This window comes from Mauremys reevesii, linkage group 17, assembly GCF_016161935.1.
Source record: "Mauremys reevesii isolate NIE-2019 linkage group 17, ASM1616193v1, whole genome shotgun sequence".
In the NCBI taxonomy this organism is placed as follows: Eukaryota; Metazoa; Chordata; order Testudines; family Geoemydidae; genus Mauremys; species Mauremys reevesii.
In genome coordinates, this window is record NC_052639.1 from 8838921 (window position 1) to 8858617 (window position 19697).

Genomic DNA, 19697 nt, shown 5'->3' on the forward strand with positions numbered 1-19697 from the left:
GCTCTACATTGCTCCACAGCAGCTTCTCCCCCTGCAGAGTCACCCCAGCACTGCAGTGCAGCCGCCCAGGGTTTTGCAAAAATTAATAATACAGAGTTTGGAGGAAAGGAAACATTTGTGAGTTGTGGAAATAGCAAAAGGCAACAGTTGTGGTGTTACAAGAAGGGCAGTTTTTGGTTTAATAATAAAACCCAGTTATATAAATGTAACTGTATGTGCAGCTCTGTGCACTCACGTTGGATGGAAGCTTAGTAATTAAATTATACAAGAGGGTCAGGTAAAGTGGCTGCTACCACCACTATGTTTTGTGCCGAGAAGCCTTTACAGCCATTCTGAGGGAAAATGGGCCCTTTGCCCACAGAAACGGTCTATAGGGGACGGCTGCAGGCAGCAGGTGGAGAGATAATCTCATCAAAATGATTTGACTCCTGGGTAATGTAAGCAAAATCACTACAGGAATGTCCGGGGTTTCTATTGGCACTTAACTTGCCTGCCCCTGGCTGGCTCTGGTTGTACAAGATGGACGTTCAGTTGTGTAAAAAAAAATTATTACAGTGTAAGGGATGTTAGACAAAACAAAATGTTTTGTGTAATTGTGTAAGGTTTTAAAAACCTAAACTGAGACTTATGGTTTGTAATATAATGTCATGAAGGTTAAACTATGGAAGGAATGTGCTTTTTCCCAGGACGTGTGCAGTGTATATTGGAGAAAGGGTAAAAGAAATGCAAACAAAACATGGTACTTAGCTCAAACCCTATTAGGGCTCCAAAGGGAGCCACAATAGGTTGTGGTTTCTTTTTCAGATCTGTGTGTTTTGAAGCAGAAGATGAAAGTGGAAAGTAATCAGAACTCGGGTGGAAGTTGATTGTGTCCCTTTTAAGACAGTCTCTGAGCTGCTGATGGCTTTGGATCCAAAAGCCAAGCCCGAAAGCCGGTGTGAATGCAAATGACCTAGCTGATGGGGGAAGGAGAGAACTGCCCATCAGTGGCTGCACAAAGGAGCTGCAAATAATAAATACATCTGGTCAGCAAACAAGCTACTAGAAGACTCAGATTGTGGCCCTCCAGGAAAGGGAGGTGAAAAAACAAGTCAAGCCTGAAAATAAGGTGGACAGGTTAACCCTAAGGAGTGTGTGTGTGTATGTACAGTGCTAAAGCTAAATCTAAAGCTGTCTCTCAGCTATTACCTGAGGATAAACTTAAAGCTTGGTGCAGCAGAGAAACTATTGCAAACCGTGTCTGTTGTACAAGAGGGGAAACTGAGGCACACCACCTCATGAATTTCATAAATGACCAGTGAGTGGGGTAATTCACTATCTAACTATAGAACAAAATAAGGACAGCCTGGAGGTAATTCTTCTGTTTTTCCTGCAATTAGCAAGGAAATTTGTAAAAGGAAGTGGTATTATTATTATTAAGCACTAATCTGTCCCCACTGGGGGTGTGTGTGGAAATTGTTTCTTTTGTTTTTCAGACACTCTACAAGCAAGCTGGTGCCAGCAAAAGACTAACCCAGAATACCATGAATCTATGTTTTGTGTTGTTTGTCTGTGGTGTTTGTCTTGTTGTTAGCATTGTTGTGTTTCAATGAACAGAAAACCTCATGACATGGGTGGGGTGGCTTCAAAGGCTGACCTGGGGGAAGATGTGTGTGGACATTCAAAATGCTCGACTAGGAGGCCAGCACCTGTGTAATAGCTACCGTGGTATCTGGAAGTGAATCGGCAGCTGAGGTGGGCCCCACAAGCCCTATGGGAATAATGAGAAGGGGATTTGCTCACTGGGAATCAATGGAGGGGTGTGTAAAATGGTGTAAATCCAGAGAAGATGTTTGAATGTGCCCCTCCCTGATGGCCGTGGAGGAGCACACCCAATGGCCTGTGGCAAGGGGTGGACAATTGGGTGTACTGTGTATGAGGTGTTTTGCTGGAAATGTACATATTATTGGGGGCACAATTACACCAGCCCCTAACCAAATTCCACACTACACGCTGCTCTCTGGGCTTTGGCGCACAGATAGATCTGTGACTCTTACTGCTGTGAATAATCGAACCAGCGCATACAGCCTGATTCCACACCACGTGGTTAAGTTGGTTTGGACAATAACCCATTTCTCTGAGGACATTCAATGGACTTATGCTATGGACAAAAGCACGAAAACCTGCAATGGCAGCGTATTGCAACTGCCAGCAACTGGACATGTTAAGGGCTTGACCCCGTCGAAGGAGGAGAGGAGGTGTTTCGGTGGTGGCCGGGATGTTGGACCATGCTGCAGTGCTCAGGTCTCTCGGTGTTGCTGTGGATTGTTACAGCGGCTGGTGTATTGCTAAGTATACTTGTGATACGTTGCCTACGGAAATAACCTAGAAGTAATGGAGTAAGCCCCTCCCCCCTGTACTAGACAACCTGGATCCAACCTTCCCGGGCCCACTATAATGGGAAGTCTGGAACACTAATTGGAACAGGTGTGGCAGGCCCGTACGAGAGAAGGTGCAGGGCACTGTACTACACACGGGGCAGTGGGACAAATGGAATATCAACACCTTCCACCTTGATGCCTGGCCTTATCAGGAAATGTGTCACCACGTGTCCTATGTTTTGCTAAGGGGGAGAATGGGAACAGGGACACAGGCAAGGCTCTGTGGCGTCAGAGCTGGGATGGGGACACCGAGGAAGGAAACTGGAATCGTTGCTTGCTACAAGTTTAATCCAATAAACATCTCATTGTTTGCACCTTGGGACTTTGGGTATTGCTGCTCTGTGTACGCAAGAAGGACCCGGTAATGGGAGGGTGAAGGGATAAACCCTCTAACACTAACTAACATCTAACACACATTTCAACCTCTTCTTTTCACACCGTTGCTCATTCTCAGGGGCTGCTTTGTCTCCAGACAGATCCATTCTCTTTCAGAACAGCCTTGCTCTTTCCCTGTGTTTCACTCACTGAAGCCTGGTCTACACTAGGCGTTTAAATCGGTTTTAGGAGCGTAAAACCGATTTAACGCCAAAACCGTCCACACTAGGAGGCACCTTATATCGATTTTAATGGCTCTTTAAACCGGTTTCTGTACTCCTCCCTAACGAGAGGAGTAACGCTAGTATCAGTATTAACATATCGGATTAGGGTTAGTGTGGACGCTGATCGACGGTATTGGCCTCCGGGAGCTATCCCACAGTGCACCAGTGACCGCTCTGGACCGCAATCTGAACTCGGATGCAGTGGTCAGGTAAACAGGAAAAGCCCCGCGAACTTTTGAATATTTCCTGTTTGCCCAGCGTGGAGCTCCGATCAGCACGGGTGGCGATGCAGTCGAAATCAAAATAAAAAAAGAGCTCCCGCATGGACCATGCGGATGTGATCGCTGTAAGGGCAGGCAAATCCATTCTATCAGCGCTCCGTTACAGAAGATGAAATTCAGAATCCTTTTTTAAAAATCTCCAGACAGACGCCATAGCAGGGACTCAGCGCACTGCAGCGTGACAAGCGTAACGGAAAGCCAAAGAATCAAATGGATGCTCATGGACTGGAGGACTGAAGCTATCCCACAGTTCCTGCAGCCTCCGAAAAGTATTTGCATTCTTGGCTGAGCTCCAAATGCTTCTAGGGTCAAACACAGTGTCCGCGGGTCAGGGCATAGCTTGGCAATCTACTCACCCACCCCCCACACACCCCAGAAGCGAAAGGTAAAAAAATCCTCTGACTCTTTTACATGTCACCCTATCTTTACTGAATGCTGCAGATAGACGCGATAGTGCAGCACTCAACACCAACATCCTTGCCCCTCGCCATGGGCAGCTGATGGTACAAAAAGATAGAAATCCATCCTCATCATCAGTCTCAGATGATGGTACAAGAGGACTGGTAACCGTCCTTGTCATCAGCCTATTGGCCCTAATTTTTTCTGGTGGATGGATGGTGCAATATGGCTGGTAACCATCCTCATCATAGCAACAGGGGGCTGAGCTCCATCAGCCCCCACCCTTCATGTGTAAAGAAAAGATTCAGTTGCCCCTGGACTAGCAGTGGGATGCTGGGCTTCTCTCCTACACACTGCTTAATGTCCTGTCTGGACTATCATAGCAGCTGGAGGCTGCCTTCCACTCATTTCTCACTAACAAGTCAGTGTGTCTTATTCCTGCATTCTTTATTAATTCATCACACAAGTGGGGGGACAATGCTACGGTAGCCAAGAAAGGCTGGGGGAAGAACGGAATCAACAGGTGGGGTTGTTACAGGAGCACCCCCTGTGAATAGCATACAGATCATAATTTCTGCAGGCTCTGACACAGAGCAGCTGTGCTCTCTGGTTCTATGATACGGTGGTTCTCTAGTACACTTGCCTATATTAGGCAGCACTGATTCTATTTTTAGATACCAAAAAGGAGGGATTGACTCAGGGAGTCATTCCCAATTTTTGCTTTTGCACCCCTGGCTGATCAGCCAGGGGCACTTATGACAGCAGCAAATGGTACAAAACAATGGAAGGTGCAATATGGCTAGTAACCAATCTTGGCTTTTGCGCCCCTGGCTGATCGGCCAGGGGCACTAGCAGCAAATGGTACAAAAGGACTGGTAGCCATGATCATCCTCAGTTCCAATTTATGGAAGGGTTTGGATGGTGCAATATGGCTAGTAACCATCTCTGCTGTCATGCAAAAGCAAAAGCATGCTTCTGTGTAGCGCTGCTGAATCGCCTCTGTGAGTGGCATCTAGTACACATACGGTGAGAGTCACAAACGGCAAAACAAGCTCCATGATTGCCATGCTATGGCATCTGCCAGGGCAATCCAGGGGAAAAGGCACGAAATGCTTGTCTGCCGTTGCTTTCCCAGACGAAGGAGTGACTGACGACATTTACCCAGAACCACCCGCGACAATGATTTTTGCCCCATCAGGCACTGGGATCTCAACCCGGAAGTTCCAAGGGGCGGGGAGGCTGCGGGAACTATGGGATAGCTAGGAATAGCTACCCACAGTGCAACGCTCCAGAAATCGACGCTAGCCACGGACCATGGACGCACACCACCGATTTAATGTGCTTAGTATGGCCGCGCTCCACCCGATTTTATAAATTCTGTTTTACAAAACCGGTTTATGCAAATCCCGTAGTGTAGACGTACCCTGAGGTGTGGGAGTAAACACTCCCTTCCCTCTAGTCTCAGACAAACACTAGTATTAACTGTTTGCTACTGAGGGGTTTAGAAAGCATTTGTCAAAATGTCATTTCTGGGGGATTTTTCCCAAGATCCAGTATTTTGTATTCAGACATCTCCCAGCTTCCTTGGTGAAAATAAGGCCAAGATTTCCTTGCAATATACAGGAAAAGGCAGTTTTTCACCCCAGATGGGACTTGAACCCACAATCTCTGACTTAGAAAGCCATTGCCTTGTCCATTAGGCCACTGGGGCTCTGTGAAAGAATGGAAATGCTACCTCCTAAATGCATATTTCTCATAAGTTGGAAGTCTCTGTCTTACCCCCCATGAGGGATCCAGTGGCTGTGGGTGTTCTCCACGCTACTGGGGGTGTCTGGTGCCCCTGTCCCTCCTGGTTAATGGAGTGTGTGGGTGTCCCCCCGCCCGTTAAGGATCCGTGTTGTGCGGATGCCCCTGTTCTTCTCATTAAGAATGGTGCAATGGAGCGTCCCCCACCCCATGAACTAGCTCCCGTGTGTGGTTCCCCTGCCCCCATCCAGGCTCTGTGGTGTGTGGGTGTCGCTGTTCCTCTTTTCAAGATCCGTGTTGCAGGGGGGCGTCCCTCCCCCACAAGTCAGAATCCCCAGCATGTGGGTGCTCCCATCCCCCCAGCCAGGCTCTGCGGGGGGTGTCTGTATAAAAAGAGACCGTGTCTCACTGTCTTGTCCAGGCTATGCTGCAGGGTCTATTCACAGGTGCAATCCCACTACTGATCAGCACAGAAGTTTTGACCTGCTCCATTTCCAACCTGGGCCGGTTCACCCCTCTTTAGGCAACTGGGGGACCCCAAGCTTCCCTGGGATCACCATATTGATGCTGAACTTAGTGAGGACACCTGATTGGCACAGCCCCCTGCAGCCCAAAACTCCTGAGCTCAAGCAATACACTGGCCTCAGCCTCCCCAGGAGCTGGGATCACAGGCACCAGCCACAGAGCCCGGCTTGTTTCACAGCCTGGCAGCTGCAGCTTTAAACTCTGCTTGTGAGCTCTGTGCCTTGGCCAGACAGGGACAGCCTGGAACTGGGAAATGCTCCTGCTCCCCTCGCCCCTGTCTCATGTCGAGCTGCAGGCGCCGCTGTCCTGCCAGGTAAGATCCCGGATGTTTCGGTGCCCCCTTCCCCCGCCCAGGTGTCCGGGTACCTCTGCCCCCCATACAGAATCCTGGATGTGTGGGTGTCCGTCCCTCTGCAGAGGATCCCAGAGTGTGGATGCCCTTGGCCCCCCCTACAACATCCTGGGTGTGTGGGTGCCACTCTCCCCCCCCCTACACCATCCTGGGGGGGTGGGACCCCAGGGGGTGAGGGCTCCCATCCCCCGAGACAGGCGCTCCCTGTCCTGCCCAGGCGGTGCTACAGCAGCTGTTCACAGGGGCAGCAACCCCACTGTCACCCTGCAGCTTTAACCTGCTCCAGGGGTGACCTGCTTCACCCTCCTTTGGGAGCCTGGGGACCCCGAACTTCCCAGAATCACCTGATTGATGCCGAGCTTAGCACAGACACCGGCTCAGCCTGGCAGGGTGCAGCCCTGAGCCCTGACAATCAGCTTCCCTCCGCCTCCTGCTGCACAGCGAGGGTCCCACGTGAGAGGCTTCGTGCCCAGTTTGTTCAGGAGCGTCCCAGGCTCCAGCTGTAAACTCCGCTGGTCAGTTCTAACCTTTGGCCACACGGGGGCGGCACTAACGGTCCCATCTAAACGCTGTTTGCGTTCGACCCTTCGGATCGCAGATTGTAACCCGCGGGCAGATCTCTGAGTGCAGCTAAATCCTTCCCCAAACTGAACATTGAAGCATCAGCTCCCCTTGGAAAGATCAGGATTTTTGCCTTTAAAAAAAAGGGAAATGTCTACAGCGAGAGACTGAAGAAGCTCAATTGATTTCATTGACTGGAGGTTAAGAGGCAATTTAATCACTGGTTTAAATACGTTTTACAACTTCGCAGAGGTGGGAATATGTGATTTGAAGGGTTCTTTAATTCACCAGACAAAGGTTGAACAAGACCCCATTGGCTTGCAGTCGATGTCAGAAAATCCCACCTGGAAATGACCATTTTTAAACTGTGGATAAATTCCCCATCACTTGCAGTTTGTAAATCAAGACTGCAGCTCTTGCTGCAAGACACCTGGTGTGTGGGTGTCCCTGTTCTGCGTTTCGGGATCCCTGGTACATGGTGCCTCCCTCCCACCAGTTCAGGATCCCCACAATGGGTGCTCCCATCCCCCCATACAGTCTCTGCGGGGAGGGGGTGTCTGGTGCCCCTGTCCCTCCTGGTTAATAGTGGAGTGTGTGGGTGTCCCCCCGCCCATTAAGGATCCGTGTTGTGCGGATGCCCCTGTTCTTCTCATTAAGAATGGTGCAATGGAGCATAAGGGTGTGTCCCCCACCCCATGAACTAGCTCCTGTGTGTGGTTCCCCTGCCCCCATCCAGGCTCTGTGGTGTGTGGGTGTCGCTGTTCCTCTTTTCAAGATCCGTGTTGCTTGGGTGCGTCCCTCCCCCCAAGTCAGATTCCCCAGTGTGTGGGTGCTCCCATCCCTCCCTCCAGGCACTATGGGGGGGGGTGTATAAAAAGAGACTGTGTCTCACTGTCTTGCCCAGGCTACGCTGCAGGGGCTATTCACAGGCGCAATCCCACTACTGATCCGCACGGGAGTTTTGACCTGCTCCGTTTCCGGCCTGGGCCGGTTCACCCCTCCTTAGGCAACCTGGGGAACCCAAGCTTCCCCGGGATCACCATATTGATGCTGAACTTAGTGCGGACACCCGATCGGCACAGCCCCCTGACCAGGCCAGAGAGAGCAGCAGGATTCCCGTATTGTTTCCCGCTCTTGTTTTCTTGACTAGATTCTCCTCTGCACCAACTTGCTCTTTTCCTATGTGAGCCTGGCTAGCTCAGTTGGCAGAGCATAAGACTTTTAAACTGATGATCCAGGGTTCAAGTCCCTGGTCAGGTAATAAACTACTCCCCAAGATCTTCAACTGTCTCGCTAGAGTCCTCTTTGATGTTACTGTTTCTCTGTAGGATTTTCCCTTTCCTCAGAAGGGCCTTTTTGTGTTGGGTTTGAAGGGCAACTTCCTGACAGCCCCTCTGTCCTTGCAGCCTGGAGGAATAAAGGCCTCTGGGCATAGAGCATGTTCCTTCCCTACACCTACACACACACACACACACACACACACACACACACACACACTATCCCTAAGGACTTAGAATCACCTGGTGCCTTCCCCTGTCCTGCTGGATCCCCAAATGAAGATGCTCTTCAGCCTAAACCCATGTCCCCTCTTTTCCCAGTGCCCCTAAATCCCAACCCTCAGTCCCTCCTATGCTCACTGCTCCTCACTCCCAACCGGAGCCTGCTCCTCTTCACCCTTCTCCTCTGTCCCAGCCCACAGCCCCCTCCTATTCCCAGTGCCCCTCAATCCCAACCCACAGACCCCCCCTCCTCAAGCTGCTCCTCAATCCCAACCCACAGCTCCCTCCCTCCCTCCAGCAGCAGGTGCTTCAGACCCCCTCAGGAAGATTTTCTTGCAAGGTTTCGTGTACGAGTCTGCATGTGGATTTTACAGTATGTTGGAAATAGGTTGGGTTGCTTGATCACTTGTGGCTGGTGTTAGATTCCCAGTCTCCATGTTATAGGGGCAGGAGAAATAAAGGGTTGTTATCCTTGTTGTGTGAATCGAGGGCAGCACAACTGTGCTTGGCAGACCCTGATTGAGGGACTCACCCTCAATTCAATAGCACTTGCTAGGCAGGGGACAGGGGTTCCAAAGCCAAGTGGGCCGGGGCCTGGGTCCCAATACTAAAATGTAGGTGTTAGACCAACGTTAGGACAGGGTGGCTGTGGAAGGATGAGTGAGTCCCTAGACAACATAGTGAGTACGGTGCCTTCTTATTTTCCCCTTTTCCACCCAGGATGGCAGGTGAACTCTACAGAGGCACCTCTGGGCTTGCTCTGACTAATGACAACAGCTGTGAGTGGGATGCAGAGCGGGGATGGATCATTTTATAGGACTTTTTGTTGCTGGACTTATGAACCGTAGGGAGAAGGACACTGTCCAGCTTATCTGGGGGTGGGTCTTTCCCTCATAGTTTATGTTTATGTGTTGGGGCTGCTGACATGACTTCTGCTAAACCTGGGCTTACATTGCAGTGTAGACATACCCTGAGAGGGCATCTAGACTGTGACAAAATCCTGCTGGCCTGGCTGGCCTGGATGATCTGAGTTGGGCTCCTGGGGCTCAGACTCCTGCATGAGTGAAGGGCAGCAGAACATACCTAGTTGGTCCTGATGGAAGGCTGGGTGGGTGGGTGGGTGAGGAATAGCGTTTTTGGACTTTGTAGAAGTGATTGAGAACATCACCCTAAACCAGTGGTCCCCAAACATTTCACACTGTGCCCTCTTACCCATTGCTGTGGCCCCTTGGAAGCCGCAGTCAAGAACCAAGGCTGGGAGTGGGTCTGTTGCTTGCTGGGGAGAGGGGTGCAGACAGGGGTAAGGGGGTCGAGGCCAGAGTCCCAGGCTGAGGGTGGGGTTGGGGAAGAGCTGGGGCAGAGTGGGGCTGAGTGCTGCTCCCTCCATGGGGGCTGACTCAGGCCCTGAGGTGCCCCCATGAATGTTCCTCTGTGTCCCCCTAGAAGTCACACCCCACATTTTGGGGACCACTGAACCCTACTCACTAAGCAGGGGCTAGTGATGCCAAAGCCCAGGGAAAGGGAGAACAAGTGTGGGGCCCCCAGCACTGGAACCATGTGAAGGGGCTGCAGGAGAGGGGCAATGGCTGGTGGCACAGGGAGTTAAGGGCAAAGGGGGCACAGGAGGGGGCAGGAGTTAGGGGTGAAGGAGGTGCAAGGGTTGGGAGTGCAGGAGCTAGCAGTAAAGGGGGAGTGGGGATCGTCCAGGGGCAATGGGGAAATGCCAAAGTACAAGCTTTGCCCAGGGCACCATTTTCCCTAATGCTGGTCTGAGCAAACAATTGGAAATGACCCTTCAGTGAGACCAGAACCATAGTGTAGAAAAGCCCCTTTGTTAAGTGGTGGTGGCTGAGGGCTTAGGGAAATGGGTTAGAAAGCAACAGGCGTTTTTCTGTGGAGGTTTGATTCTTGCCTGCTAGGCAAGGCTGGTGTGTGGTGTCTCCATGGCTGTACTTTCAGTGTCTGATCACCCACAGTACCACAGGGAGCCAAGTCTAGAAATATTCAGATGCTCTATGCCAGGGTTTCTCAAACTTCTTTTCACTGCAACCTCCTTCTGCCCAAAAAACCCTACTATATGGCCCTGGAAAGAGAGACCAAGCCCCTTCCCACTGGGCAGAGGCAGGGGAGACAAAGCCTGAGCCCTGCCCCAGTTAGGGGACGGCAAAACCAAAGCTTGGGGGATTCAGCCCTGGGTGGTGGGGCTCAGAATTTTGGCTTCAGCCCCAGGCACCAACAAGTCTAATGCCAGCCCTGGTGACCCCATTAAAACAGGGTTATGACCCACTTTGGGGTCCTGACTCATAGTTTGAGAACCACTGCTCTATGCTGATGGGAGAGAGTTTTCCTGTGGGTGTAGTTAATCCACTTCCCAAGAGGTGGCAGCTATGTCAGTGGGAGTAGCTATATCGGTGGGTGTGCAAGCTGTGGTGTTTGCCACATTTAAGAAGTTTAATCAAACCCCATTTTTAAAACCACCTGTGGTCTGGGAATGGCAAAGGAGCTCAATGAAGCAGGGTCTATCCTTCAAATTTGTGGAGATCACGATTCTATACTCCTATCAGTATGGGGGTATAGTTCAGTAGTATAGTGCTTAACTGCCGCTTAAATGGTCCTCAGTTCAAACCCCACTGTTCTCTTATAACCTTCTATTTTTTTTAAAAAAGGAAAACATTTTCATTTCCATTCTCCATTATGTTCAGGAGCTCCACTATACAGGGGTGCTTGATATGAATGTAAACACTCAACATTTTGCTGTCCAAATGCATAAAAACCTAGCAAAGCTGTCCATCGGCTGAAATCAGTTCCAATCCTCGAAGTGTCTAGTTTATGTTTTCATCAATTAAACAAAGGTATCATACAAATGTACATTTGCAGATCCCTCTTCTCCAGGAGCTGTGCTGTGCAGAAGAACAAGAACCACATCCAGCTGCAGTTCAGGAATCTGATGACCAAAGAGCCAATAAATGTTCTGAGGGCTGGAGAAAAATGCCGTCTAGTGAGCTATTGAACAAGCTCAACCTGTTTCGCTTATCAAATGAAGATTGAAAGGTGACTTCATTGAAGTGTTGAAGGGCCTTAATGGAGAGAAAAGATGGGGTATGAAAGGGCTCTTTAATCTAGCAGAGAAAGGCATAACAAGACCCAGTGGCTGGAAGGTGAAAAAAGACAAATTCATATTACAAATGTAACTTTAGCGCCCTCATAGCCAAAATGGAGTCTGCTCTGCAGGCAGCTCTGGCCAAGAGACAGCGCGCGCAGGAAGGCAGCAGGAGAAATCCCTTCCACCCCAGGGGCACCTGTTCCAAACCCCCCAGAGTGAACACACACACCCACCCACAGGAAAAGTACAATGGACATAACAAAGGGAGAGATTTATTTACAGAGGGATGAGAGGAGAAAAACAACAAGGTGAAATATAGAGGGAGCAGTAGAACAGGGTTGCATTTAAACCCAGGTCCGACGGGCCCAGTGGGAGCACAGTCTGACAGGGCAGACACTGAGCAATGTGTCTGCGCACAGAGTTCACGAGTCCTGAGCAACGTTCCAGTCCAGTGGTGAGTCTTGGGTGCTCCTGGTCATCTTCAGTGCCAGTGAACTCTCCCCAGCAAACCCTCCGGTGCCCTCTTCTGCCGCTCTCTGCAAAGCCCCAGAGAGCGACCCCCCTCCCCACTTAACTAGCTACAGCCTCCCTCCTTGTTCCCAATGCAGAGTCACCAGCCCCAGTACTCACAGCCCCATGCAGCTCTGGGCAGCCATGATACAGGGTCCGGCTCCAGCCTGTCCTTCTTCGGCGATTCCCCCCCTGGCACAGTGCACCTCCTGGCTCCTGTCCTGGGCTGTCCCGACTGGGCCTGTCCTTCTCAGGCTTTACGCAGGTTTTTCCCCTTCCATTTCCAGGGCCTGAAGACTGCCTTTCTCCTCCCTCCTTCTGGGAAAAAGATTTATAGGGGCCATGCTCTCTATACCCCAAAGGGGTTACACAAATAAGATGCAAATATTCAACAGCGAGGATGATTCACCACAGGGACAAGCTACCAAGGAATGTCATTTAATGAAGACTAGCTGCCTTTCTGGAATGTGTTTGCCCCAAAAGTAGCTCTTGTGTCACACAGGAGGCATTTGATATGCAGGGGTCAGACTAGATGCTCTAATGGTCTCTTCTGGCCATAAAGTCGACTAATTTCTGGAAAAACTGAGTGTAGCATTGGGAGCAGCGTCTGATGTTTTCCTGTCTAGCCAGATTGCCAGGGGCGGCTCTAGAAATTCCGCTGCCCCAAGCAGGGCGGCGCGCTGCACCGCTCGCGCCGCCCTTCCCGCGGCCAGGGCAGAAGTGCCTGCGGACGGTCTCGTGGTCTCACGGCTCCGGTGGAGCATCAGCAGGCATGACTGCGGAAGGTCCGCCGGAGCCAAATGCCGCCCTGCCAGGACAATGCCGCCCCACACGCCTGCTTGGCGCGCTGGGGTCTGGAGCCGGCCCTGCGGCTTGCTGCCTAGAACGAACGCTCCTTGAGTGGGGTGATCCACAGGGAGTAGCTCAAACCTCCAAAGTGCCTGGCCAGGGGCAGGACATTAGCACAGCAAGGGAGGGGTGTGGCAGTGACATCACAAAGGCCTTTTGCAGGACCTCAGACTATTGGTCACAGGTGGTGGGGAGGTGGTGACCTCACAGAGAGATGCTGACATCAGTCAGGCACGACAGTGGCAAGGGGCCAGGGAAACCTCAGACCCCCCTGTGGCTTTGCTGCAGCAAGTATTCGGGTTCACGGACGTGAGCGCCAGGAGGAACCTCTTTCGAGTTTTCTCCTTCCCTTTCCTGATTTAACTAGAAAACAGCCGTCCCTGTTTAGAAGGTAAGAGCCTCCTCGAGGTTTGAAACCTGTTCAGTCTGATCCATCTGGTGACAGTTGAATTTTAGGCATGGAAAACACGAGCTTAAGGAGGCAGAATTTTATTGCGCACCTGGGATTTTGTCCCTTAGAATCACAGGGGATATTAGGGTTTGTCCTTTTTTTTCACCTTTTCCTCCATCCATCCCTTCCTCCTTTCTCTTTGTCTCTTGCTTCTTTTGTCCTTTCTCCTGTTCCCCTCCCAACAGCAGGAGAAGTGTGTGTGTGCGTGTGTGTGTGTGTGTGTGTTGCGGGGGAGTGCTCAGCAGCTCCCACTGTGGGAGGTCCACCCAAAAATGTGGGGCTGAAATAGTGCTGGGGCAGTGATCCCCACCAGTTACCTGGGCCATCCTTTGGGCTCTCTGGTGAGAACCCTCAGCCTCCCGTCCTCAGTCTCTACCCTGATTGGCTGAGCAGGGGGTTATTGACAGGGAGAAGATTCAGGTCCTTGTTGTTCTCTTTTAAGCCCAAGTAAATAAGTCATAACCAGTCATATGTTTGATGAATTTTGCTGCTTCTCTGCATTAATTGTCTCTGAGCAGTTCATGATTCTCTCTAACATTGCAGTTCTCCTCAAATACTTGCTGACTAATTACTGTGCACTGTTGTTGGTCTGGAGCTCATCCGAGAGCACTTTATTCAGGTCATTCAATGTCTGAAATTCAAGGTCTGATGGTTAGTTTGAAAATCAGGGCTCTTGGGTCCTATTCTCAACTCTGCCACTGGCTGAGTGTGCGACCTAAGACAAGTCAATTCTCCTTTCTCAGCCTTAGCTTCTCCCTCTTTCAAGTAGGGATAATAATGATCCGCTCCTGCCTGCCTCAGGGTGGGTGGAGGATGGGGATCCATTGGCGAGTGTCACTAGGAGTATCAGAGGGGCCGTGTTAGTCTGGATCTGTAAAAGCAGCAAAGAGTCCTGTGGCACCTTATAGACTAACAGACGTATTGGAGCATGAACTACTGCACACGGCTAAGCAAAGAGAACAAACCCCAAATCCCCCCGTGTGCTTTGGGAGCCAGGTTTGCGGTGGGAATCCTGTAGTTCAGATGACTTCAAGCCTGGACGTTGTGATTCTTTACCAGTTTCGCTAGCATTGGGATAGTTTTGTGCTGATGGCCGAGTGGTTAAGGTGTTGGAGTTGAAATCCAATAGGGTTCCCCTGTGCAGGTTTAAATCCTGCTCACAGCAAGGCCTGTGTTTTAGCCAGTCCCTCACCCGGGCAATACCTCTGTACAACCCCCTGAGACACTCTCACCCTCTCCCCACCCCAAGGAAATCCTGTTCTGCTCCTTTCATAGAGATCCCTGGGACACCCCCTCACACTGTGTCCCTGAGGGGTCAGGCAAACTCTCAGCCCCTGAAGCCTCTGCCACTCACCTGGTGCCCCATAGATCAGCCATAGCCCTGGTTCTGCTCCTCTCTCTAGCGTGCGAAAGGAACCAAGTCAGCGACTCCATGGGAGCTACGGGGCTGCAGAACCAACAGAGCAAAAATAGGTGCTCAGCGCCCACTGGCAGCCAGCTCCCGCCCCACTACAGGCCTTGCTGACAAGCTCCTCCTCTTCCCCTTCAGCCCCTCCCACCTGCCAGTGATCAGCTGTTCAGTGGGGTGCAGGAGGCACTGGGCGGGGAGGGGGAGGAGCAGGGAGAGGAAGAGGTGGGGGAGGGAGAGGAATGGGGCATGAAGGTGCAGGCTGGGAAGAGATGGGACAGGAGGGGGCTTGGAGGAAGGGGTGGGGTGGGGTGGGGCAGGGCCTGGGGTGGAAAGTGGGGCTTTGTCACAGACCCTCTAGGGCCGGCCCTGAAGGGAAGCACTGACTATCACAGTGACAATACAACTGACCAGCATTGCGGGGAGGCTGAGGAGATCCGCACTCATCAGGTCTCTTCTCTCCCCCAGGGTGAGCCAGACATTGCTCTCTCCTGGCTCTCACTCTAGCAGCTGGACACCAAGGAGCCATTTCCCCACAGGAAGTGCATTGAGTGACCCTGTGGTGCTGGGGGGCTGGCACTGCTACTGCCTGTGGGGCTGGCAGGGGGGCTGATGTCTGCACAGACTCTCAGCTGCCAGGCCGGAGGGGGCACTTGGGACCTTACCAGACTGGCTCAGTGAAGACGGGGGGCTGACAGAGCAATACAGACGCTCTCCAGAGCACGGAGCAGCAGCCGCCCATGCAGCCAGGCAATGAGCATTTCCCACAGCCTGGAGCCGAGGGGGAGGCGGCAGCTGCTGCTCCAGCTCCTCGGGGACAGGCCCTGTCAGCCAACAGCCACTTCTTACTCCCCACAGCTAAGGGCGCCGGGTTCCTCCGGTGGGGGTGTGGAGCAGCCGTTCGTTCTCCTGTCCTTTTTGTGTGCAACTGCTGACAAAAACTTCCCAGACAGAGAAGCATCAGGCCAAAACACTACACCGCATCTGCCAAAGTAGCTCAGTTGGGAGAGCATTAGACTGAAGATCTAAAGGTCCCTGGTTCAATCCCAGGCTTTGGCAGGCCCTTTCATCCCTCTTTGTACAGGGGTGGCTTGTTTTCTGGGAGCACAGCAGTGCCTGCACCCAAGGTGAGTCCCTGAGTTTGGGCTCTGCAGTAGGAAAACATAGAAGGGGCTTCTGCCCCTAGTTGGCCCACCTGACCTTTAACAAGGCGAGATGGGAGCTGCCTTTCCCAACACGGCAGGAAGAGAGCGAGGCAGGTTGACCCTCAGGAATGGTGCCAGAGGGCTGCTGGGCAGTGACAGGCAGGGATTGGGGATGGAAGCTCCTCTGCGCAGCTGAGCAAGGGCAGTACCAGGGATGGGGCATCTGTAAAAGTGACCCAGCAACACCTCTCCTCCTCTGGGCACCTGGAGCAGAGGCAGCTGGTGCTGACAGCTCCAAGGGAAGGCTTAAAAGCCACAGAGCAACTGAGGTCAGGGCCAGAGAAGGGCAGGACCATGCCTAGGTGTGGCCTTCAGACAGGCACAAAAACACCCAGCCAGGCTGCTCCCTGCCGTGCCAAACACCCACTGAAGATCACCAGCATGCGGGGCGGCTGCTGATGCTCTGTGGCCAAGGTAACAAGATGGTAGCAAAGCAGGGCCAGCCCCTGTGGTGGGGCCTCTGACTGGTCCCACTCTCCATGCTCACTTTTGCAATGGGGCAGGAGATTTTACCCCAAGAGGCTTTTCCCCAGCTGGTGAGAAGCAGAAAAACACCCAGGCTCCGAAGACACTGTGTAGCAAGTACCCTCCAGCACAGGGACAGGCGCACACTTGGAAGAGGGAAACTGCTCCACACGCTAGCCCGGGCAGCCGCCCATTTTCTTTGGCAAGTCAGGAAGGGCAAAGGCGAGACTGGAAGCACCTTTGTGACACCCAACCCCCAACTCCTTCCCGGGGCTCTAGCTGAAGCCAGAGCATTGGCCTGAGCAGCCAAGAAGAGGTTCCAGCCCTGAAGGGAGCAGGACTTTCAGCAAAACAGTAAAACTGCAGAAACACAACCACCAAGGGACTTGAACCGTCAGTCCTCTGATCCACACTCAGACGCCTTATCCATTAGGCCACATGGTAACATGATAAAAACCCCTCCAAGCACTTCTTTGGAAAAGCCGGACACTGTGTTTCTCAGGTCATCTACTGAGGGGGGCCGAGACTCTCTGGGCACAAGAAATCGAGTTCCCAGCGACACGTGACACTTAATTCTCTGGAGCCAGGTGCAGGGATTTGGCAGGGAGGATCAGGCATGGGGGATTGGGGTGCAGGGGATGGACCGGCTGTCTAGGTGTGGAGATTTAGTTGCACTGAGGCACAGGAGGGAGGAGGAGGAGGAATCCTGCTGACAGGCAGTGGCTGTGCAGAAAAAGAGGAGGGGTTCTGGCAGGGCCGCCCAGAGGGGGGGGCAAGAGGGGCAATTTGCCCCAGGCCCCGGGTCCCGCAGGGGCCCCCACGAGTGTTTTTCGGGGCCCCTGCAGTGGGGTCCTTCACTCACTCCAGGGGGCCCGGAAAACTCTTTTTCTCCCATCTTCGCCGGCGGAGGGGGGGAGGTCGTTCCGCTCCGGGGCGGAAGGAGTCCCCGCCGGTGAATTATCGCCGAAGCGGGACCCGCCGCTGGGTCTTCGGCGGTAATTCGGTGGCGGGGGCCCCCCGCCACGGGTCTTCGGGGCACTTCGGCGGCGGGTCCCGGAACGGAAGGGCCCCCTGCTGCCGAATTACTGCTGAAGCGGGGACCCCCTGCCGCCGAAGACCCCGGGCCCCCGGAATCCTCTGGGCGGCCCTGGGTTCTGGAGACTTTTTGTGCCTCTCGTTTGCCTGCCTGCTCACTCGCTCTTGTGGTGAATGATTAAGAGGGTCTCAACTAGCTCAGTAGGTAGCGCATCAGGCTCTTAATGTGAGAGTCCAGGGTTCAAGCCCTTGTCTAGGCACTGAGCTTCTAAGCTGCCTTGTGTGCCAGGAGCCAAATGATTCCTGGTGCTGCCCACCAGCCACATGTGGATTCCCAGAAGCTGTGGCCATTTCCTGAAAAGGTTCCTTTCCTCAGGAATCAGGAGAGAGGTCACATCCACAGGAGCAGGCCTGGAACACAGTGTTTCTGGCTGGCAGGAAGCGCTGTGGGGCCAGGTGCTGAGAAAGCCCAGAGGGGGAGCAGCAGAGATGAGAAGCAGAGAAGCAGTGAGGACAGAGCACAAGTGTACAGGGGGTTCAGGTCTGGCTATTGTGGGGAACTTCCCTGGTTTATACACGACCCTGGTGCAATTGGCTGGAGAAAGGATCTGAGTCCCCACCCCCTTACCCAGAGGCTGCCTGACCCCAAGGACGCTCTTTCTACTCTCCTGTGCGGCAGAGACCTCGTCACCCCAACAAGGCCAGGCCCAGGAATCCTGGGGGGTTTGATGACCCCCAATCTTGTCATGATCACTTGAACAGGGCTACAGTGTCCCCACTCTGGGCACTTCCCTGACCCACTCCTCATTGCATGTGCTTCAAGCAAACACCATTTATTACCCAGCAATCAATGCAAAACATAAGGAAAGATGGGAAAGGAAAACACGTCACCCTGTTCTGTGGCGCAGGGAGATCACAACCAGCGTCTCTGGAGGGTCAGGGCAGGTCACAGTCTCTCCCTCACATGTCCCAGGCCTCCTCCCCAGGCCCTGGCTGTGCTGCAGGGACACCACGGGCTGGACACTTGCTCTGGCAGTGGCCATGTGCTCTAGGTGACAGGCCCCTTGTCCCAGTGTCAGCCCCCATGTAGGGGATATGATCCCCCTCCCCCTGAAAGTCTGGCCTGCAAGATCTCTTGACGGGTGGCATCTCCTTGCACTGGGCCTTCTGCCCAGGGTCCCCCTCGCTCTCCCACGCTGCTCACTGCACCCACCTCCAGCCCCAGTGCTGCTGCGGCTCTGCCTCCAGCTCCCTGGGCTGCTCCTCTGGCTCCGCTTGCTGCAGCTCTTCTCCCAGCACAGATCTGCTCCCTGGGCAGCTTCTGGGCTGTGTGCTGCTGCGGCTCGGCTCCTAGCACGGATCTGCTCTGGTTCTCCCTGGCTGGTGCAGCTCTGCTCCCTGGCTCTTCTCGGGCTCCTGCTCTCTCCTTAGCTCCGCCGCACTCTGGCCCAGGCAGTTCCAGCTCCCATGGAGGATGGGACCCCCTGGCCTGGTGACTCCCTCATTGCACTGCCTGGCCTGTCAGTGCGGCTAACTTGGAGCTTTGGCCTCTCCCCATTGCCCCTGGGGACTGTCAGTCTCAGGGTCCTGATTTCCCATTGGCCCTTCCCCCTTCTATTGGTGCTGGGAACTAGCCAACCGAACCCCCACTAACTTTTAGTATGGGGCTGACAGTCCCTTACACAAGCCAGCCTTGTGAGGGTCACCGATGTGCAGAGAAGGCAGCATGAGCTGGTCCCATGGTGTAATGGGCAGCACTCAGGACTCTGAATCCTGCCATCTGAGTTCAAATCTCAGTGGGACCTTGTGTTGGCTTGTGGTAAAGTCCTGGAACTTCCAGTGCTCAATTTCCCTGTGTCCAGCTCTGCAAGAGCAAATCTTTCCCCTCCTGCTGGGTGACTTGCCCACAGGAGCCAGGTCTTGGGTGGTGAATGGCCAAAATTGGTTGGGCCTCTAGAACTTGTTACCCTGTGTTTTGACCAGGTCATTGGGATTCTTGCTGCTTCACATGAGGCCCACAAGTTTGGCCATTTTGCTTGCAGCCACATGTTACCTCTTGTCCACTTGGCACTTGAAGGAAGCAGTGCCAGGGCCAGGCTTCATAGTCAGGGAAAGGCAGGAGGGAGGCAGAGTCCCAGGCGGGAGCCCAGCACCTCTCCTCCTCTGGGCACCTAGAGCAGAGGTGGCTGGTGCTGATAGCTCCAAGGGAAGGCTTCAAAGCTACAGAGCAACCGAGGTCACGGCCAGAGGAGGGGAGGACCATGCCTATGCATGGCCAGCAGACGGCCA

The 19697-nt window shown here is 53.1% G+C and overlaps 4 non-coding genes across 4 annotated transcripts; 3 read left to right on the forward strand and 1 right to left on the reverse strand.

The window, feature by feature from the left end:
- Positions 1–5337: 5337 nt before the first annotated feature.
- On the reverse strand, positions 5338–5410 carry TRNAR-UCU. The gene has a single exon. It is a non-coding gene; the product is annotated as a tRNA-Arg (tRNA).
- Positions 5411–14380: 8970 nt separating this feature from the next.
- TRNAS-UGA lies at positions 14381–14460 on the forward strand. Its single transcript has one exon. It is a non-coding gene; the product is annotated as a tRNA-Ser (tRNA).
- Positions 14461–15689: 1229 nt separating this feature from the next.
- Positions 15690–15762, forward strand: TRNAF-GAA. Its single transcript has one exon. It is a non-coding gene; the product is annotated as a tRNA-Phe (tRNA).
- Positions 15763–19141: 3379 nt separating this feature from the next.
- TRNAQ-CUG lies at positions 19142–19213 on the forward strand. Its single transcript has one exon. It is a non-coding gene; the product is annotated as a tRNA-Gln (tRNA).
- The last annotated feature ends 484 nt before the right edge of the window (positions 19214–19697 follow it).